We start from the raw sequence: 8,547 nt of genomic DNA, 5'->3' as shown, positions 1-8,547 counted from the left end.
TTACATGAGTAAGTAATTGATGCATAAATCCACTTCCGGGGCCCACTTGGTATGTGCTTGGGCTGAGCTTGATCTATCCACGAGCTGAGGCTTCTCTTGGAGTTGAATTTCGAGTTATGATGTGCTTTGGGCGTTCAACTCCGGATTATGACGTTTTTCTGGCGTTTAACTCCAGAAAGGAGCGTGTACTTGGCGTTCAACGCCAAGTTGCGTCGTCATTCTTCGAATAAAGTATGGACTATTATATATTGCTGGAAAGCCCTGGATGTCTACTTTCCAACGCCGTTTAGAGCGCCCCAATTGGAGGTCTGTAGCTCCAGAAAATCCATTTCGAGTGCAGGGAGGTCAGATTCCAACAGCATCAGCAGTCCTTTTGTCAGCCTTTTTCAGAGTTTTGCTCAAATCCCTCAATTTCAGTCAGAATTTACCTGAAATCACAGAAAAACACACAAACTCATAGTAAAGTCCAGAAATGTGAATTTAACATAAAAACTAATGAAAACATCCCTAAAAGTAGCTCAAACTTACTAAAAACTATATAAAAACAATGCCAAAAAGCGTATAAATTATCCGCTCATCAACAACCAAAGGGAAAATGTTAAAGTTATGAACTCAGAAGTTATAAAACCCAAAAGTAAAGGCAAATCATGGAAACACAGGGGAAGGGACTAAAACCCACCGATTAAGTCCGGCACACCACCGGATCACCCATAACGTCCCGGGAGTTTAATGGCATATCTCTAAAGATTGCCAGCTGAACATCGACAATATCCTTTATTCTCGGGAGAAAGCTGATGAGCGGATATTTTATACGCTTTTTGCGGGTAATTTCATGTAGATTTTAGTAGGTTTTAATTAGTTTTAGTAGAATATTATTAGTTTTTAGGCAAAAATTATATTTCTGAACTTTACTATGAGTTTGTATGTTTTTCTGTGATTTCAGATATTTTCTGGCTGAAATTGAGGGAGCTGAGCAAAAACCTGAGTTAGGCTGAAAAAGGACTGCTGATGCTGTTGGATCCTGACCTCCCTGCACTCGGAATGGATTTTGTGGAGCTACAGGAGTCCAATTGGCGCGTGCTCAATTGGGTTGGAAAGTAGACATCCAGGGCTTTCCAGCAATATATAATAATCTATACTTTGCACGAAGATGGACGATATAAAACGGCGTTCAACGCCAGTTCCATGTTGCAGTCTGGCGTCCAGCGCCAGAAACAGGTTGCAAGTTGGAGTTCAACGCCCAAAACAGGTTATAACCTGGCGTTCAACTCCAGGAACAGCCCAGGCACGTGAGAAGCTTAAGTCTCAACCCCATCACACACCAAGTGGGCCCTAGAAGTGGATTTCTGCACTAATTATCTTAGTTTACTCATTTTCTGTAAACCTAGGTTACTAGTTTAGTATTTAAACAACTTTTAGAGACTTATTTTGAATCTCATGACATTTTTAGATCTGAATTTTATACTCTTTGACGGCATGAGTCTCTAAACTCCATTGTTGGGGGTGAGGAGCTCTGCAGTGTCTCGATGAATTAATGCAATTATTTATGTTTTTCCATTCAAACATGCGTGTTCCTATCTAAGATGTTCATTCGCGCTTAACTATGGAGAAGGTGATGATCCGTGACACTCATCACCTTCCTCAATCCATGAACGTGTGTCTGACAACCACCTCCGTTCTACATCAGATTGAATGAGTATCTCTTAGATTTCTTTACCAGAATCTTCGTGGTATAAGCTAGAATTGATGGCGGCATTCATGAGAATCCAGAAAGTCTAAACCTTGTCTGTGGTATTCTGAGTAGGATTCTGGGATTGGATGACTGTGACGAGCTTCAAATTCGCGAGTGTTGGGCGTGATGACAAACGCAAAAGAATCAATGGATTCTATTCCGACATGATCGAGAACCAACAGCTGATTAGCCATGCTGTGACAGAGCATTTGGACCATTTTCACTGAGAGGATGGGAAGTAGCCATTGACAATAGTGACACCCTACATAGAGCTTGCCATGGAAAGAACTTTGCACTTTTGCATTTTGTTGAATATTACATTACAGGAATTCAGAAGACAAAGCATCTCCAAAACCCCAACATATTCTCCATTACTGTACAACAAGTAATTATTTCATGCTCTTTTCTTTTTTCTAATAATTCAAACTGATAATTATAATTGATATCCTGACTAAGAATAATAAAATAAACATAGCTTGCTTCAAACCAATAATCTCCGTTGGATCGACCCTTACTCACGTAAGGTATTACTTGGACGACCCAGTGCACTTGCTGGTTAGTGGTACAAAGTCATAAGAAATCTTGATTTTGATATTGGGATTACAATTTCGTGCACCAAGTTTTTGGCGCCGTTGCCGGGGATTGTTCGAGTTTGAACAACTAAAGGTTTATTTTGTTGCTTAGATTAGGAATAATTTATTTTTGTTGCTATAGAGTCATTAAATTCTAAGTCCTGTATTCCCGTTTCAAAAATTTTTCAAAAATAATTATTTTTCTTTATCAAATTTTAATTTTTTTTCGTAAGTTTAGTGTCTTGTTCTAAGTTTTTTGTCAATTGCATATCTTGTATTTTTCTTTAAATTTTCGAATTAGTGTTCTTTGTTTTTTCTTGATCTTCAAATTGTTCTTGTCAATTTTTCTTGTTTGATCTTTGGTTTGTCTTGTTCTGTGTCTTTTCTTGTTTTTCTTGTGCTTTTTCAAAACATTAGTTTTCAAAAATTTATTTTTATCTATTAAAATAATACATCTTTAAAACACGTTACATTTACTGTCCAATTGGCTAGAGCGTTGGTCTATGTTCTTGATAATTGGGTATCTTCTTTTTAAAATCTTTTTCAAAAGTAATTTTTCTTTGATTGAATCTTGTGCCAAACTTCAAGTTTGGTGTTTTGTTGTTAATCTTTTTATAATTTTTGAAAATTCTATTGAAGTTTTCTAAAAATTTTAAGTTTGGTGTTCTTTCTTTTGTTCTTATTGTTCTTGTGAATCTTCAAAGTGTTCTTGAGTCTTCTTTGTGTTTTGATCTTAAAATTTTTAAGTTTGGTGTTCCTTGGTGTTTTCCCTCCAAAATTTTCGAAAACAAGGAGTATTAGATCTAACAATTTTAAGTCTTGTGTCTTTTGTGTGTTTTTCTCTTTCATCATAAAATTCAAAATTCAAAAAAAGTTATCTTTTCTATCTATTTTTATGCCATATTTTCGAATTTTTTTTATAAAAATTCAGATTTCAATTTCAAAATTTTTTAAATCTTATCCTTTTAAGATTTAAAAAAAAAATTATTGTATCTTTTTCAAAACAAATCTATATCTTTTCCTTCTTAAAATCTTTTCAACTCATAAATATCTTTTTCAAATCTTCACAATATCTTTTTCAAAACAAATTTATCTTTTTCAAATATCTTTTATATCTTTTCAATCTTCAATTACATCTTTTTCCTATCATATTTATCTTTTAGAAATCATATCTTCTATCTTATCTTTTCTCAAAATTTTCGAAAATATCCTAACCAATTTCTCTCTCCTCATTTTTTTTCGAAAATCTTCATAAAATATTTTCAAATTTTTATTTTTATTTTTATTTCTTTTTTTATTTCATTTTATTTTATTTTATTTGATTATTTCAAAAATATATAAAAAAAATTAAATAAAATAAATCCACGTCATCTCCCTTTCTCCATCATGGACCTAAGTGGAAATGAACAGTCCAGAAGGACTCTGGGGTCATATGCTAACCCTACTACTGCTTCATATGTGAGTAGTATCTGTATACCCTCCATTAGAGTCAGTAGCTTTGAGTTGAATCCTCAGCTCATTATCATGGTGTAGCAAAGTTGCTAGTATTTCGGTCTTTCACAGGAAGAACCTATAGAGTTTCTGGCACAGTTTTTACAAATTACTGACACAGTACATGATAAGGAAGTAGATCAGGATGTCTACAGATTATTACTGTTTCCATTTGCTGTAAAGGACCAAGCTAAGAGGTGGTTAAATAACCAACCTAAGGACAGCATAAAGACATGGAAACAACTGTCAGAAAAATTTCTGAATCACTATTTTCCTCCAAAACGGATGACACAGCTAAGGCTGAGCATCCAAGGCTTCAAACAAGGAGATAATGAATCTCTTTATGATGCTTGGGAGAGATACAGAGAGATGCTAAGAAAATATCCCTCTGAAATGTTTTTAGAGTGGGTGCAGTTAGACATCTTCTATTATGGGCTTACAGAGAGAGCTCAGATTTCTCTAGACGACTCAGCTGGTGGATCTATACATATGAGAAAAACAATTGAAGAAGCTCAAGAGCTTATTGATACAGTTGCCAGAAATTAGCATCTGTACCTAAGCAGTGAATCTTCCATGAAAGAAGAAGCTAAAACAGTGACTGCTGAACTCAGTCCTTCAGAACAAGCTATGGAATTCAATCAGCAATTAAACTTTCTAACAAAATAGTTAGCCGAATTCAAGGAGATATTACAAGAAACAAGAATGGCTAATATGAATATGGAAGTACAGTTGAAGCAAACAGAACAGCAACAATCAAAACAAATAACAGAAGAGTGCCAAGCAGTTCAATTAAGAAGTGGAAAAATATTAAAAACATCACTTCAAGATAGCAGGAAGCCAAGAAATAAGCAAACTACCTAAAATCCCTCTGAGGACATTAAGAGCCCAGAGAGGAATAATTCTGGCGTTCAAACGCCAGAAAATGGGTGGGAAGCTGGCGCTGAACGCCCAAACCATGTTCAGTCCTGGCGTTCAACGCCAGAAACAAGCAAGGAATTGGCGTTAAACACCCAAAGAAAGCATAGTTCTGGCGTTCAGACGCCAGAAACAGGTAAGGAGTTGGCGTCTAACGCCACTCCAGCTTCCACCCCTGACATTCAAATGCCAGTGGGGATCAGACACATACAAGTGCTGATAATAACCCTTCTAAAAAGGCTTCTCAACCTACATCTATAGGCAATAAACCTACAGCAACTAAGGTTGAGGAATACAAAGTCAAAATGCCTTATCCTCAAAAACTCCACCAAGCGGAACAGGATAAGCAATTTGCCCGCTTTGCAGACTATCTCAGGACTCTTGAAATAACGATTCCATTTGCAGAGGCACTTGAGCAAATACCCTCTTATGCTAAGTTCATGAAAGAGATCTTAAGTCATAAGAAGGATTGGAGGGAAACTGAAAAAGTTTACCTCATTGAAGAATGCAGTGCAGTCATTCTGAAAAGCTTACCTGAGAAGCTTAAAGATCCCGGAAGCTTTATGATACCATGCACATTAGAGGGTACTTGTACCAAGCAAGCTCTATCTGATCTTGGGGCAAGTATCAACCTAATACCTGCATCTATTATCACAAAGCTTGGTTTGACTGAAGAAGTCAAACCAACCCGGATATGTCTCCAACTTGCTGATGGCTCCATTAAATACCCATCAGGCGTGATTGAAGACATGATTATCAAGGTTGGGCCATTTGCCTTTCCTACTAACTTTGTGGTGCTGGAAATGGAGGAGCACAAGAGTGCAACTCTCATTCTAGGAAGACCTTTCCTAGCAACTGGCCGAACCCTTTTTGATGTCCAAAAAGGGGAAGTAACCCTGAGAGTCAATGAGGAGGAGTTCAAGTTGAATGTTGTCAAAGCTATGCAGCATCCAGACACCCCAAATGACTGCATGAGTGTTGATATTATTGACTCTCTGGTAAAAGAGGTCAATATGACTGAGAGTCTCGAATTAGAGCTAGAGGATATCTTTAAAGATGTTCAGCCTGATATGGAGGAATCAGAGAGAATGATAGAACCTCTGAAAATCCTTATGCTCGAGTCATAAGTCAATGATATTACGGTGGTACGACTCTCAGGTGGATTTTTAATATATAAATATAGGTAATTTCGAAAGGAATATTAATCGAGAAGCCTGAAAAGAGTAGAAACAAAATCGCGAAGACGTATCACTCACGTTTCGACAACGAAAAGTTAAACTGTGAAGCCGAAAGCGATAAACGGACAAGGCATAAAGGAGATTAAGAGATAGATAACGGATAGATATATATAACATAAGTAATAGCCACTAGTCGCGACCCGCGAAGTTTAGGCCGGCTAGGGTACAGTATGAAAGTAGTTGACAACAGTACATCCTAATCTCTCCCAAAGGAAACATAAGAGCCTCTATAGGCAAGTTCCAAAAGAGTTCAACACATAATATAATCTTTTCAAAACAAAGGTGGAGAGATTCTAAGCAAAACACAAAGTAGAGAAAATAAATATCTTCGCCGTCTCTCAGACGAACCGCAGCTCACTTCTGAGCACCTGAACCTGTATCTGAAAAACAAGAGATATATACGGAATGAGAACCCCGGGCCCATGGGTTCCCAGTACGGTAAAAGTGCCAAATAAATACAATGCACTGCAATAAAAACTCACTAAGCATCCTAAACTCCTTTTCACCAAGTATCCAGCCTAGATTCTCACTAATCCATAAATAGGCATCTGTCGTAAGGGGATACTAAATCTAGTTAATGTTACACATGTTTCCCAATTCGCTGATTCTTTCACGAATCAGACTCAAAATCATAAGCAAAACCATTACCAGTTGTTCTGCCTCAGCAACTTTATATCAATACATCATACCCTCGCCTGGAGCTAGTGAAATCACATCACTGCGTCTACCCAGGGGGCTCAAATGATCTCATTCAAAAATAATCATCATTATGCAATCACATTATCAATTCATCTCATCAAGAACAGCCCCCAACATCCACCAACACCATCATGAGGGATCTCTCAGTTGTACAAACACAAGCAATACAGACAAGTAATACACAAATAAGGTACAAGTAGAACAAGTAGCATGTAATCAGGTAACATAGCATATATGATATAGAAATCCAAAACAAATAGGCAAACCCAAACAATTCAAACATATGCAAATGATGTATGCCTGCCCTATGGCTGATGATATCATCTGTTGGTTATATAGCCAACCCGACACGTCCTGGTAGCTAACCATGGACAGAAACACCCCTTGCGGAGCAAGTAGGTTTGATCTACAACCCCCTTGCTACTACCCGCTCAGCCCAGAGCCAGTGGAACAACCACTACTGTGGCTACTACCCAGGCGGGTGTTTAACAGCTCAACCTGGAGCCAGTGGAACAACCACTACTGCGGCTACTACCCAGGCGTCACAATCTCTGACCTGGAGCAAGTGGGACGAACCACAACCCTTGCTACTGCCCAGGTTTCACAATCTCTTACCTGGAGCAAGTGGGACGAACCACAACCCTTGCTACTGCCCAGGTATCTTAAGCATTAACCTGGAGCAAGCGAGACAAACCACAACCCTTGCTACTGCCCAGGTATCTTAGGCATTGACCCGGAGCAAGCGGGACGAACCACAACCCTTGCTACTGCCCAGGTATCTTAAGCATATATTCATTCAATCTCAATTCAAATTATCAATCCTCATTGTTATCAAATCTCAAACATTAACCTGGAGCAAGTGGGACGAGCCACAACCCTTACTACTACCCAGGTATCACAAATACATTCATTCAAAACTCCATAATTAAACTCATTTATCATAAACATCCTTTTCCGTCTCACACCCGGAGCAAGTGGACAACGCCACTGCCTACTACCCGGGGTTACACATCACATTTCAACATCTTCCATTATTATCCATTTAACACATTCATTCATTAATCATATATGCAATTATTCTCAGCCATAATCAATAATGGCTTTGCCGTGACCCGGCAATAACTCAGTCATCCGGCTCATGGTCCAATCAAGAACCAGCCATTTATCAATAAATATAGCCCTTCGGCTCATGGCATACACGGTACTCCCACCGTCATCCTCCATATCTCATATAATCATCGTTGATCATCATTGATCATAACTTTTTCCCTTGCTTCACTCGCAAGTTACCACATCCCCTAGCTCCTTTCTCATTGCTAGGCATATCATAATGATTTAATACATAAGGGGTGAGATCGGAGGCTTAGAAGTATGAGATTTGGGTTTTAAAACTCAAATATCAACTTTGGCATGAAAACAGGGCCACGCGTACGCGTACTCCACGCGCACGCGTGGATGGCCACAAAACTCATCGGCGCATACGCGCCATTCACGCGGACGCGCGGATTGAAAAATAGACAACGACGCGTACGCGTGGCTGGCACAACTCTGGCACAACTCTCGGGAAAATGGCTGGGCAATGGGTGCAGCGCATCGACGTGCACGCGCACACCACGCGCACGCGTGGATGGTGCCTTCTCGAAGAACGACGCGTACGCGCCAAGTGCGCCTACGCGTGGAGGGTCATTCTGCTAAAAATTTTCTAAGTTAAAAGCTGCAGAATTCACAAATTCAACCCCCAATCTTCCGACGGACATAACTTCCTCATTTTAAATCGTTTTTCACCCGTTCTTCGAACGGCATGGACATCCCGGATCCAATTTCATTTCTAAACAGATTTGGCACAAAACAGAGATCCGTAGTCCAAGTTATGTCCAGTCAAAGTATGCCCAAAAACCAT

This window comes from Arachis stenosperma, chromosome 3 (genome assembly GCF_014773155.1).
Source record: "Arachis stenosperma cultivar V10309 chromosome 3, arast.V10309.gnm1.PFL2, whole genome shotgun sequence".
NCBI classification, from domain to species: domain Eukaryota; kingdom Viridiplantae; phylum Streptophyta; class Magnoliopsida; order Fabales; family Fabaceae; genus Arachis; species Arachis stenosperma.
This window is presented reverse-complemented; position numbering follows the sequence as displayed.